This window comes from Hyla sarda, chromosome 2, assembly GCF_029499605.1.
Source record: "Hyla sarda isolate aHylSar1 chromosome 2, aHylSar1.hap1, whole genome shotgun sequence".
Classification (NCBI taxonomy): Eukaryota; Metazoa; Chordata; class Amphibia; order Anura; family Hylidae; genus Hyla; species Hyla sarda.
This window is the reverse complement of record NC_079190.1, coordinates 63,989,119-64,002,693: the sequence shown is the minus strand read 5'-3', so window position 1 is coordinate 64,002,693 and position 13,575 is coordinate 63,989,119. Positions and strand designations below refer to the sequence as shown.

The window sequence follows — 13,575 nt, the reverse complement described above, 5'->3', positions numbered from 1 at the left end:
GCAACCATCGCTGATTTAGCTTTCAGAGTCTTATGAGGCAAAAATGCAAATTAAAATGAGTTCAAGGAATGATGCTATAAAATGTGTAACTACTTATTGATTCCTTCCATAAAAAACTCCATATAAACCATCATAAAGTGACTCAAATGGCTGTGGAATCAACCAAGGTAATAAACTTTTTCTTCAGCCACTTTTACACAGCAGTATCTTGGTTAGAAAGTCAAAACTAGGAGGTGGTCGCAAACATGGCAGACATGCATCTTTATTTTGTACAGGTGTGAATTTACTAGCTCATCACATGCCAGTCTTGGGTAATCTTCCCACTGTGGTTAGTTTAAACAGATTTATTAAAAGGAGCCCGTCCCTCAATAAATCTGCCAATGCAGTGGCTGACAATGTGTCATATAGTGAAATCTACGCCAGCTCCAAGCTGGAATAAATCTGAGCTATGATTTATGGCAAGTCACTGGCATAAATCATAGTAAATTTAAGGATTCGTCATGGTCATAACCCTTTTACACCACACTACGTCCTCTTTTTTCAAGAATGGCGAGCATAGCACAAAACCACCAAAAATCATAAATTTGTGACTTTTATAACAGTGTGTTGTCATAAAGCCATAATAAATGTTCCCCTTTCTATGAAATTTCCAATCTTGGTTTGTATCCCTCTGAGACTTTGCTTCTAGGAGAAAATATATTTCACATGTACACCAGCAAACAACCATATGTCAGCACATTTATGTCCCTGAGGCTCTGTATTATGGGAATCCGTGTTACACTTTAAACCCATCTTTACACAAGGAGCCCAAAATACAGTATGACTGCCTTAAAATCCCAATGTACACTCAGTTTTCATTTATGCATGGAGCACCTTTTAGTTAAATACTATAGAACACAAGTTGCAGCACCTCTATGCTTCTATTCAGTGTGTCCTTCCTGTGTGAAACCAGCAATAAATAAAGATGAGTGAAACAAACCCATAGAACCTGAGTTTGGAGAGAACTTTGCTAAAAGTTCGGTTCTGCTAGAACTACTAGAACTTTAGGTGGTTCAGTTTAGCAGAATCTGCTAAATTAACAGCAGCCACATGGCAGAAAGGAGAAGGAGGAAGGATCATATGGCCTCAGAAAATCCTAAAATGCATTTAAAACAGCTGTCCTAGCCAATCAGGAGACAGTATAGGGGTGATGTCAGAGCCTCTATAAAAGCCTATGCACATACTGTAGCTTCAGCAGCAATTTTTAAAAAAAGCAGGTGTTAGGTGAAGATCTCTGTGAGGGACAATAAGCAGTGAACAACACAGATAGGAGGAGAAACACACATATATAATTGTAGTAAAGCAGCAGAGAGCGTTCTGCATCTGTTCTGTTAGTACAAAATCTGTTTTAATTGGAAAATATTTTTTGTTCTACGTTCATTGTTTTAAACTTTCTAGGATGCCAATCCCATTGCTTCACCCTGAAACAGGAATAATTTTCACAGCTTGTAAACAGCCATTGCTTTATCATTTTCAATTTGCATGCAGGACTGCGCTCCATTAATTTCTATAGGAGCATCAAAGAGACTCAAGAACAGCACTTGGGCATCTCGGGCTCTCCCATAGAAATAAAATGGAGTATGTGCTGTCAATTAATAGACGACATGTGCTCCTTCACTGACAGCCAGGGTCCAGTTCTGCAGATCACAGTAAATCCCAGCGCTTGGACCCTACACTATCAGCTACTTATTCCCTATCCCTTAATTTTTAAAAAGCATTAAAAAATTGTACAGTGTGTTTTTATTAAACCGGTTAGTTACCCCCGGGTACCCTCCGTTTACGCATTGCAATACATGTTGCCATAACTTTGGAATTAACTTTGCCTTAAAAAACAGCTCAGAAGTCTATTGATACACTCATAGGTGGCCTAACAGTGTTATACAGGACTTTTAGGGCTCTCAGACAATGTCATTATACACATGCTTTTGGGCTATTGGTGCAGTACAAGTTTGGTCAGAACCAGAACTTTTGAAAACTTTGCTCATCTTTAGCAATACATAATGCAACTGCTACCCAAAATGCAACGAGAGGCATCTGTAAATTCAACTCTAATCATGATCTTAAAGAGTACCTATTATGATCTTGATACATTTTTAATTCTACCAGTTCACTCCAACAGCATGATAAACCACCACCTGCCTTTATTTTTATTATTACCTTGATATTGTGCTATATATTCTGCTCAGTCTTAGTCAGCTCCATGGAGTGGGAAGGGGCGTTCCCTAGCAGGTGTGAAATCATCTGAACCCATACAGGAGAGAATTTCCCCCGTCTCTCTGCTATGCTGCTCTGAACATACAGCCTAGAGCATTCAATGTGTGATGGACTGTTATTGGCTGAGACCGCACATACCCCTCAGCTCTGTACACACTGAACTCTACAGTCTCAAAGCTCTGCCCAGCAGCTGCAAAAGGGAGTAGAAATACCCAGCACAATTTTAAGTACAATGTTTAGCATTATGCACTGAAGGCATCATGACTCAACAGTAATATTTCCTAATCAGGGTGCCTCCAGTTATTGCAAAACTACAATTCCATGCTGGGAGTTGCAGTATTGCAACAACTGGAGGCACCCTGGTTGGGAAACCCTGCTCTACAGTCTAATTCAGCCCAAAGGGAAGGGGAGCTGAAATATTCAGATCTATACACTCTATACACTGAGCTGAGCTGAGCTGAGATCCCACCTGCATTTCCTGATTTTTGTCTCTGCCAAGCTGCTGCAGGAGACAATCTGCAAGCAGGACTGCAGGCAGGACCAGAAGGTGGACCACTGTTGGCCAAAGTTTTAGGGGTTAATTTAACACATAAATTTACAAAATTGTATTAAGAACTATATTAGAAAAGTATTTAAATAGGCTAATCTATAATATGTTACATTTTCTTGATGGTGACAGGTACTATTTAACCCACCCAGGACACAGGGAGTACAGGTATAAGGGACTTAAGGACCCAGAGGGTACCTGTACTAAGGAATATTTTATTTTTCTTCAAGGGCCATAGAAGGGATTCATAGAAGGAGCAACAGAGCTCTGTGTCTTAAAGGGGTACTCCACCCCTAGACCCTGTCCCGCCCCCTCCCATAGACTTGCATTGAGGGGACGGGGCGTGATGTCACACGGGGGCGGAGTCGTGACGTCACAGACTTCCGTTCCCGTGGTCGCGACCCAGACCCTTCAGCGCTTCCGGACAAGAAACAGGTGGGTGCCGCATGCTTTATTGCGGAGGTCCCCAGCGGCGGGACCCCCGTGGTCAGACATCTTATCCCCTATCATTTGGATAGGGGATAAGATGTCTAGGGGTGGAGTACCCCTTTAAGAGACACAAATAGAGAGAAACTCTACAGCTCCTTAAAATATCTCCATGCCTGAACAGGCAGTGCCCGAGTGCCCGACCTGTCAGTACGCTCCTAGCAGGAGTCAGTCAGGTCGGCGCCTGCACCTCTGCGTTAATACCGCTGGGGAAGTCATGTGATGCAACGGACGTGCGGCACCCACGTCTGCTACCCAGGCACTTCCTGAGCTTTACTTAAAGGAAAAGAAACCTGTCATCCTGCACTGGTGGGGGAGGTGAGCAGAGCGGGGGTGGGGTGGGGGGGGGCAAAGGGATTTTGCGGAGGGCCATTGAGTGATGGGGGTAGTGCAGACAGGGGGGGGGGTGATTGACAACATCCAAAAGAAAATAAATATATAAAAGGCAATGCAAGGGCAGAAGTAGGCAGGGGCTCAGGCCCCGTTTGAGCCCAATGGGGGAGATTTATCAAAACCTGTCCAGAGGAAAAGTAGCTGAGTTGCCCATAGCAACCAATCAGATTGCTTCTTTCATTTTGCAGAGTCCTTGTTAAAAAGGAAAGACGCGATCTGATTGGTTGCTATGAGCAACACAGCAACTTTTCTTCTGGACAGGTTTTAATAAATCTCCCCCTATGTGTGCACGTCCATGAACTCCAAGTCAATCACACTTCTGTGAAATCACACTGCCAGAAGCTGGTGCAAAAACAGGTAAAATGGTTAGTTTTTTTCCCCCAGCATGGTTCTTATGGGCAATATGCATAAACTAGGTAAACCAAAATTAAAAAGGCTGGTTCACTTAACTCTAATTTTATGAGAACTTATATTGCTGACTTGATAGGATATATGGACAAATATTTAATTTTTATACCTTAAATGTGTGTAAATTTAACTTTTTACTTTGATGTTTGCATTATTACATGGTAGTACTTCCTAACTTCATCTGCGATTTATTCAAAATTTATTGCACAACTTTATTTGTAGGATTGGTAACATAATCCACTTTCAGCCTTTTCTTCCATCTGGTCTGGAGAATAATATTGCTATGGCTCGTAGCCTCAGTGTCAAAGTTCATACTCAAATGGTATTCCCAAATTGTGAAAGTGTGTAATTTCTTAAATAAAATCATTATGGTTCACAGAGCAAATATTACACCCAACTCAATTTCTCAGGAATTCGGCAAATGCTTTGGAAATTTCATGCTTTTGCATGGTTGGTTGTTGGGTTGGTGTCTCTTGCCTCGGATTTTAACAGACCTGAAGAGCCACTGTTGTTTATTTCCACATTTGTTTGTACCTTCTGGTGTGGACAAAAAAAAAAGGACATCTTAGTAAGTAATACACGAAAAAGAAGAGGACGAAAAAAATAAAATAAAAACTGACAGACAAAAACCCTACACTCAGGGCCAATGTGTGTGTATGTGTATGTGTGTTTGTGTGTATACAGTGGGGAGAACAAGTACACTGCTCAAAAAAATAAAGGGAACACTTAAACAACACAATGTAACTCCAAGTCAATGACACTTCTGTGAAATCACACTGTCCACTCAGGAAGCAACACTGATTGACAATCAATTTCACATGCTGTTGTGCAAATGGAACAGACAACAGGTGGAAATTATAGGCAATTAGCAAGACACCCCAAATAAAGGAGTGGTTCTGCCGGTGGTGACCACAGAGCACTTCTCGGTTCCTATGCTTCTTGGCTGATGTTTTGGTCAATTTTGGTCACTTTGGAAAGGCGGTGCTTTCACTCTAGTGGTAGCATGAGACAGAGTCTACAACCCACACAAGTGGCTCAGGTAGTGCAGCTCATCCAGGATGGCACATCAATGCGAGCTGTGGCAAGAAGGTTTGCTGTGTCTGTCAGCGTAGTGTCCAGAGCATGGAGGCGCTACCAGGAGACAGGACAGTACATCAGCAGACGTGGAGGAGGCCGTAGGAGGGCAACAACCCAGCAGCAGGACTGCCACCTTCACCATTGTGAAAGGAGGAGTAGGAGGAGCACGGCCAGAGCCATGCAAAATGGCCTCCAGCAGGCCACAAATGTGCATGTGTCCACTCAAACAGTCAGAAACAGACTCCATGAGGGTGGTATGAGGGCCTGATGTCCACAGGTGGGGGTTGTGCTTACAGTCCAATACTGCGCAGGACATTTGGCATTTGCCAAAGAACACCAAGATTGGCAAATTCGCCACTGGCGCCCTGTGTCCTTCATAGATGAAAGCAGGTTCACACTGAGCACATTTGACAGATGTGACAGAGTCTGGAGATGCCGTGGAGAACATTCTTTCTTGTTATGACATCATGACCTGGCTCGGAAGTTATGGGGATGTGACGGACATGCCCAAGAAAAACTTTGATGAGCACTGTATCTGGTCCGGGGCCTGGACGTTTTCCGTCAAACTCAAGCATTCAGGGAGTACGGTTGCCCACATTCCGTCAGCCGCCTTTAGCCTTTAGCGCAGCCTGTACTGTGCAGGTCTGCGCTTTGTGTGGTGGGGTAGGTCATCTGGCCGCATCCTGTAGACAGATCAGGTGCCACCTGTGTGGTGTCCTTGGACACCCTTTCAGCCGTTGTCCTAGCGCCTTCGCCCGTGCAGTGGCCGCTCCGGCTGAGGAGAGCTGTGAAGTTGCCTCGGCTGGAGAGGGTACGAGCAGGGATGTGGGTGCAACAGGGCTAGTGAGGAGGAAAAAGGGCCCCACCAAACTAAGGCGGGAGGAAAATCGGAGGAGGAGTAGGGAGCTGGAGAGTGCCCAGGTGACGGGGGTAGCTCCGGACCCTGCTCCAGAAGCTGGCCCTGTAACTGCTGAAGCCCTGGAGGAGAATGTGCTGGATGAGGAGATCAGGAGACTTCACAGAGAGGATGGAAATATGGCCGACCCTTCCGATTCCTCCCACTATGAAAGTGTGGATGAGGAGAGTGGGGTGAGGCCCAAAAAGAAAGTTAAGGGCAAAAGGAAAGGGAGAAAGAAGAGGTCAGAGTCCTCTGTTCCTTATACTGCGGGCCAGGTCCAAAGCGGAAGCCTGACTGACCCCCCCCCCCCCCCCCCCGATTAACCTGTCATACCGGTACCTCGTCCTCGATACCATCTCCTCTCCCTCCTAGGGAGAAGGAGCCTTTGGGGGGAACTGGGCCCTGTCCTGTTGAGGCACCTTCCTCAGAGGGCAGGGCTCAACCAGGGCCGGACGGAGACGGGGACCATATGGATCAATCTGAATCTAAAAAAAGAACTAAGAGTGGTCCTGCCCTCTCATCTTCTTCCGGGGATGAGGGGACCAAAAAGAAAGGGAAGCAAAGGTAAAGGGTTTGGCCGTCTAATTTAACCACCCTGTATGGCGGCACTCACCCCATTGATGCTGGCATCTATTAATTGTGCCAGCATAAAGTCGGATACGGCTAGATTCGCAGCCTTTGATTTTCTAGGCCGTGTTGAAGCCAACATTTTCTTTTTATAGGAGACCAGGTTGTCAGATCTAGCCTCTCTCGTAAAAGCCAGAAGAGAGTGGAGGCGCGGTCCCTCCCACTGGTCTCTTGTGGCTGAGCCGTATAGTGGGGTGGCGGTCCTTTTTACCGCTCCTGTTGAATGCCGACGGGTTATTGAATTAGAAATGGGGAGGTGCCTGATCTTAGATGTCTTCATGAAGGGACAGGAGCTCCGACTCATTAACATCTACGCCCCGCAAACTAAACGACCTTTAAGGAGTCTTTAGCTCCCCTCTTGACTGATGTATTCAATGAGTGTCTCTCCTCGGGCACTCTGCCGAAGTCAATGAGGAGCTCAGCCCTGATTCTTCTCTCAAAGGGTGAAGATCCCAGCCGTATTGAGAATTGGAGGCCCATAGCTCTTCTAAATACGGACAGGAAGCTTCTGGCCAAGATACTGTTTAATCGGTTGGTGAAGTTTGCATCCCAGCTCCTTTCGGAGGCCCAGCACTGCACTGTTCCAGGCCGAAGCACCTTAAGTGCTGTCCTTTGTGTCAGGGAGGCAGTGGAGCGGAGTAGTGCAGGTCTCTGGAAGGGGTACTTGCTGTCCTTGGATCAGGCCAAAGCATTTGATCAGGTGAACCACGAGTACCTCTGGTCCGCCCTCCTGAGATATGGCTTACCGAGTACTTTTGTTAATTGGCTTAAGATCTTGTATGCAGGGGCAGAGAGTTTCCCGCTGGTGAATGGGTGGTCTGGCCGCTCTTTTGAGGCGGAGTCCGGAGTCCGTCAGGGTTGTCTTTTGAGCCCACTCTTATATGTGTTCGCGATCGATCCCTTCCTTAGGAGGGTGAGTCGTGGACCATTGGCAGGAGTCGGGATGAGTCTGGCGGAGCTGGATGTCACCCAGAGAGTGGTGGCGTACGCTGACGATGTCGGAGGTGGAGGTCGATGTGGTGATGTCGGAGGTGGACGGCTACTCGGAGGCATCTGGGTCTAAGGTCAACTGGGATAAGTGTGAGAGTCTCTGGCTGGGAGGGGGGGATCCCACGTTTGATCTCCCGGACACCCTCCCAGGGCCCCAAGAATCAGCATCACATTCGGCCAGGATGATTATCCCACCAAAAACTGGGATGGTAAGCTCCAGGATGCCGCCCAGAAGAAGGACCAGTGGAAGGGTTGGTCTATGACCCTCAGGGAAAGGGTACACCTGATCAAATCGTACCTGCTCCCCTTGTTTATTTATCTGGGCAGCGTATGTATGTTGCCAGAGGCTTACTACACTATGATCTACAGCCTGTTTTTCCAACTGTTATGGGGGAACAGGATGAACCTAGTCAAGAGGGAGGTTACGTACCGTACGAGGAGACTAGGGGGTTTATCTATGGTAAACCCTGTGGTGTTCTTTACGAACACCTTCCTCAAAGCTAACATCTCAAACCTCTGGTCAGAGAGGGCTCCTCCGTGGGTACTCTCCTGCAGGGAATGGTTTCGGCCTTTCTTCCAGGAATGGGAGAGAGGAGGGCGAGTGAAGGACCTCCGTACGCCCCATGGATATCTTCCGGCTTACACTACCCCGACTCTGAAGGCGATACGTCGGTGGGGTCTGGGAGTGTGGGAGATCAAGACCCAGTCAAGGCAGTTCCTTGACAAACGGGTTCTGTTGACCCACTTCCAGAAGCCTCTGGCGCTCAGGGACTGCACAGGTCGGGATCTGAGGGTGGGGTTGTATCTTTTAAACATGAAAAGGATCCCCCAGAAATTTTGGGACTTGGCCTGGCGCTGCTTTCAGGGGAAGCTATATGTAAAGTTCAACCTGAAGTGTATGAACTCTGATGACCGGGGATGTCCCCGAGAAGAGTGCGGGGACATGCTGGAAAGCATGGACCACTTCCTGCTTGATTGTCCCTTTAATAGGGGTTTACAACAGGGTGGGTGCTTCCATCGGTTGGAGTAAACTTGCCGGCCTTAGCTATCCAGAGTGGGCTTATGGGGCATTCAGGACCCTGGGTGGCCGAGATCGGGGCATTTTATTCTTAGTTAGCTTAGTGGTTAGGTACTACACGTGGAATGCACAGTGTTTAGTATCGACCCAACAGAAAGTCCTCTCTGAGGTGGAGGTCTGTAGGAATATCACCGGTGACCTCGGGAAGATCAGGTCCTTGGAGTATGGCAATCTTGGTACCAGTAGGGCTTCTCTCCTATGGAGAGGTTTTTCTTTTGATGTGCCCTAGGTACTAGGCCCTTAAGGTGAAGCACCTTAATTTTGGCCAGTGATAGTGTATATATCTTAGGGTGAGTATAGGGTCAGTTTCATGAAGGGATAGGGTTAGAAGTTGATATGGAGAGGAATTTAAATTTAATTTTATCAGAATTGCCATCCTTCTTCCTGGTGGGGGACTATGCATGCAACCAAACTTGGGCCTTGTGGTTTTTGGTGTATTGTATTGTTAATATTGCTTTGTTGTAGAGCATGTATATATTGTTTTGTATATATTGTTCTGTTTGCATTAGGTGGGTAGGGGTGTATTTTAGGTTGGGTGGTTTTTTTTTGGGGGTGGTGGTGGTGTGTACCCAGGACTGGACTGTTGCAGTGGGTACTTTTTGGGGTCTGGTATGGGTCAGTTGTGGACAAAAACTGTGATCTATGGACTCTGACCCATGTCCAGAGGGGGTGGTGGGTGATGGGATAGTATAGGTTGTATTTCTGTGTTATTGAGTTGTTTGTTATGTATATTCTGTATGGTTTTATGTAGGAGAAAGGCAGTCGGACCAGTTTTCAGTTATTATAGTATTGTGTTAAGAGTATTCATTCCCTTAGGGGGTAGGGGAGGTTAAAAAAAATAAAAAATAATAATAATTGTTTTCCAAGTTGGATTATTTTAGTTACGGCAGCTAGCCATATTTTCGTTTTTTTACGGGGAGGGGGGTAAATTTTATTTTTTTTTGTGAGGTTATGTTTCCTAGTTTGGATATTTTTAGTTTTTTATCACAGCAAAGAAAGCTTTATTTATGTTCATTAGGTGTGTGTGTGTTGAACTGTAGTAGGTAATGTTTTTATTTTGTTATTTATTTATTTTTGGTTTATCTGGGCTGGCTGGTTAGGAAGGTTTAAGTTGTTCTTTTGAGACGGACAGTTTGTTTTTATGTTCAGTTTTGTTAATTTTGTTACAGTGAAATTAACTTGTTTTGTAAAGTTTTGTACTTTTATAATAAAAAAGAGTGTCAGCAGAGATCACTGTGGTCAGACTAGAAAGAACTACACAACTTCCTCTGTAGTATACAGCAGCTAATAAGTACTGAAAGGATTAAAGGGTAGCTCCCACCATCCTATATATTTTTTTTATGTCCCTGCCTATTGCACATCTATCCCTAACCCCCTCCATGCTTTAATTTTTTTTTTTTTACTATATTAAAAATAACAGCAGGAGGCACCCTGTGTAGATGAACTATAAGTTAGTGCCATGCAGCGCTACCCCGTTCCCTCTGTCACGCCACTACCCACCCCCCCCCCCCCCGCACCCCGTTCCCTCCGTCACACCGCTAATCCCACCCCGTTCAGAAACCCGGAACCCCGCTCTCCTTACTGATACTGCAGAGTCCGGCAGCGGGCGTGCAGGGGCAGCGGCGGCGACGACATGTGCGGGAGAAGTGGCCTCCCAGCCAGTGGGAGCGAGCGCAGTGTAAATGAATTAGGAACGATTTCCCGGCCGTAATCGGTCCGAATTCAGGCGTGACGTCACGCCGTGCTGCAGCCGGCCACTAGGAGGGAGATCTCTAGTGGCCGGTTTTCAAACGTAAAATTCACCCTGAAAATGAAAAAATAAATAATGAAAATATATTACAGATATGTTGTAGTACATAAGTACTACAACATATCAAAAAATAAAGTTGGTGACAGTGCCCATTTAAGGTTTTTAAATAGAAGTCAATTAAAAAGTCTGCTTAACTTTCTGACACCAGTTAGTAAAAAAAAATAATAATAAAAATAAAATGTAAATGAAGTACAACAGATGCAAAAGTGCGACAAGTTGTATAACTCATATATAATTCCCGTACAGTTTGTTGACTTCAAAAACATTCAAGTTGATTTTAACCAAAGTTTTATTTATTCCTATGATGCATTCAGAAATCTCCTTGAATGGTAATCTAGACGCAGGCCATCCGTGTAATTGTCTGGTGTCTCAGGTGCATTCCCCATCACTAGTGAATTTCAGCTTAATAAAATTCGGCATAATTGCATAATCATTAAGAAGATCCCAAGTCTACCGGTTCATCCATTGTATGAGTCAGGGATGAGACAGGGGATGTTATTGTAAGTGCTGCTCCTCACGCTCTATCCCTTGAGACCCATTTGTGTCGGCTCCCATCCGTCATAAACAGTCCCTTTAGATGTACATGTTTCATATTAGTGGCAATCTCCTTCCTAATGTCACCAGCCGGCAATAATCCATCTAAATATCAACCTCAAGGAGAATCAAATCTACTAGCTAGATAACTTATGCTGATACTTTACCAGGGTTTCCCAACCAGAGTGCCTCCAGCTGTTGTGAAACTACAACTCCCAGCATGCCTGGACAGCCAACGGCTGTCCAGGCATGCTGGGAGTTGTAGTTTCACAACAGCTGGAGGCATCCTGGTTGGGAAATACTCATTTAGACCAGAACTTATTGGGGGGTATTTATCAAAGTATTTATGTGTTGTTGTTGTTTTTTTCCATAACTTTGGCGCAATTCTTTGGCGCAGTGTCTTTTTGCGCCAAAGTTTGGCGCATTCTCTCCACTGTCATTTTTTAAACTTTCTAAAAATCACATGGGGGGAGATTTATCAAAACCCGTCTAGAGGAAAAGTTGCCTAGTTGCCCATAGCAACCAATCAGATCACTTCTTTCATTTTCCAGAGGCCTTGTTAAAAATGAAAGAGGCCATCTGATTGGTTGCTATGGGCAACTGGGCAATTTTTCCTCTGGACAGGTTTTGATAAATCCCCCCCCATGGTCCTGTGTGTGATTTTTACTTTGGTCAGTAATTCATTGTTTGCGCCAATCGATCTTTGCGCAACTTTGCGCCTTTATGATTTGTTTTTTTTTGGCGCAATTCACCGCCAAGAAATTTTGTACATGGAAAACAAACATAGCAATGTCAGAAAATGTGAGGCTAGGATTCCACTTGGGATTTTTCTGGTTTGGTTTTTGGAATACTGCCACTGCAGTTTTTGAGCCAAAGTCAGAAGTGGATCCATAAGGCTGGAATTCCACTGAGGGTTTTTTTCAAAAACGCAGAAAAAAACGCCAATTTTCCCACATGGCGTTTTTTCAGCGAAAAAATGCCGCGTCCAGATGTTAGCTGCAAGTCAATAGTAAACTGCAAAAAGCCAGATTCACTTGGTGTTTTTCTGTTTGGCATTTTTTGGGGGGGGAAAACGCCAAAACGCAGGGAAAAACTGTGGCAGTTTCTCTGGCGTTTTTAAGCCAGTCTCAGTGGAATTCTAGCCTAAGGGAGGAGAAGTGTAAGTCCTTCCTTTATATTTCATAATCCTTTTGAATACACTTGTCGCTTTGGCTCAAAAACTGCAGTGGCAGATATCCAAAAACTGCCAGAAAAAAAAAAAAAACAAGCGGAATCCCAGCCTAATGGCGTCAAAATGCATTAAAAAAAAATTTGTGAAAGCATCGACACCTCCAGGGCTGCGCAATACTATCCTGCGACATAGTTGTCTCTGAGGGACCTTCACCCTCCGTTGAGCCAGCATTGGACATGGCCACACAAGTTCAGGAAAGGTAAGCACTAAAGTAACAAAAAAAAAAAAAAAAACACAAGTTAAAAATAAAATCCATTTCACATGGTGGCTATAAACCCCACAAAAGAAAATAACTCATGTCGCTTGCTGATATACTGCAGGAGGGACTCCGAAATGGCTGCTCTACAGGGTAAAATACGCTGTCCTCTGTGGCGGTAAGTTCTGTGTAAAAGGCGCTGTGAACAGCTGATTTCAACATTTGCGCCAAAATTACTAACAATGTGCACCAAATGATAAATTTGGTGAATGTCCACAAAAAACAAAGTAAAAAAAAGGGTAAAAAGAAACTGTCAACAGGCAAAATTGATAAATTTATCAAAACCTGTGCAAAGGAAAAGTTGCCCAGTTGCCCATAGCAACCAATCAGATCGCTTCTTTCATTTTTCACAGGCCTTCCTAAAAATGAAAGAAGCAAGCTGATTGGTTGCTATGGGCAACTGGGCAAGTTTTCCTCTGCATAGGTTTTTGATAAATCTCCCCCATTGGCCCTGATTTACTAAGAATGGAGTGTGGTTTTCTTTGTGGGTTTTGATTCCTGACAGATATTTTTTTCCACAGTATTTACTAATGTTTCCCTACATTTTGCACTTTTTCCCATGATTTGCTTTTTTTTTACATATGCTCTGAGCTCTTGTTTTTTGTTTTTTTTTAGAGCTCAAATCCACGCCATTTTCTGTGGAAACATTACTAAATATGTTGTGATTTTTCGAAAAAGATGGTAACAGGCCCTATTTTACCAGCAACCTTGGCCCTTTTTTTGGGTTTTCTACGTAAAATGGATAGTTGGTCGGGTTTTTTGAAATTTTCAGGCAAATTCTGGTGCAAATTCTGGCGCAGACATAATTTGTGGCGCAATGCGAGACATTTTGGTGCACAACCCGACAAAACTGTTCAGGTTTACAATAGTAAATCAGGGCCATAATGTTCCGGTTATTATGCACCTTATCTTAGCCAAGATTGGGCAGAGATATGATAAGGCCCCACCAAAACGCTGAAGGGTCCTACTACCAAAAATCAGAAGACA

The 13,575-nt window shown here is 44.6% G+C and overlaps 1 protein-coding gene across 1 annotated transcript in view; it reads left to right on the top strand.

Moving 5' to 3' along the window:
• Window positions 1-4,017: 4,017 nt before the first annotated feature.
• Window positions 4,018-13,575, top strand: part of SPART (spartin) — an 89,088-nt gene continuing 79,530 nt past the window's right edge. Inside the window, exon 1 of the mRNA XM_056561933.1 lies at window positions 4,018-4,036. The gene's annotated coding sequence lies outside the window, so the exon portion shown is untranslated. The remainder of the gene's footprint in view (window positions 4,037-13,575) is intronic.